The 606-nt window shown below is 44.7% G+C and overlaps 1 non-coding gene across 1 annotated transcript; it reads left to right on the top strand.

The window, feature by feature from the left end:
* Window positions 1–499: 499 nt before the first annotated feature.
* On the top strand, window positions 500–606 carry LOC131593811 (small nucleolar RNA R71). Its single transcript, XR_009281190.1, has one exon. It is a non-coding gene; the product is annotated as a small nucleolar RNA R71 (small nucleolar RNA).

Raw genomic sequence — 606 nt, 5'->3', positions numbered from 1 at the left:
GGGGTCTCGAAGGTCCGGAATTTTGGATGGGGTTGTTGTTCTTGTAAGAGAAATTAGGGTGACTCCTCCATCCGAGATTGTAGGTATTCGAGAAAGGATTTCCTTGGGTATAGTTAACTTGGTCTGAGCCAGAATTATTCAAAAGGTTACAGTCAATGGTTTGATGTCCTTGAGTTCCACAGAGCTCGCACTCCGATTGGATTGCTGCCACTGTGGTAGGTTTTGAGACATGTTTTCGACTTTCAAGGCCAGAGCGTCCATCTTAGCATTCATCATGTCCATGCAACTTATCTCATGCTTTCCTCCATGGCTCTCCTTTTTCTCTACTGTTGCTCATTCTATCCCCCAATGGGCGTGGTTTTGGGCCATGTCCTCTATCAGGGCACAAGCGTCGGGATAAGGTTTGTTCATTAACGCTCCACCAGCGGCAGCGTTAATAGACATTTTTGTGTTGTAATGGAGTCCATTATAGAAGATGTGTATGATTAACCATTGCTCTAGGCCATGGTGCAGACAAGCTCTCAAAAGTTCTTTATATCTTTCCCAGGCATCAAAGAGTGATTCGCCTTGGTTTTAAGTGAAACTAGTGATCAGGTTCCTAAGGAC

Source organism: Vicia villosa, linkage group LG3 (assembly GCF_029867415.1).
Source record: "Vicia villosa cultivar HV-30 ecotype Madison, WI linkage group LG3, Vvil1.0, whole genome shotgun sequence".
NCBI classification, from domain to species: Eukaryota; Viridiplantae; Streptophyta; class Magnoliopsida; order Fabales; family Fabaceae; genus Vicia; species Vicia villosa.
Note: the sequence above shows the minus strand (reverse complement) of the source record. Positions and strands in the feature narration are given on the sequence as shown.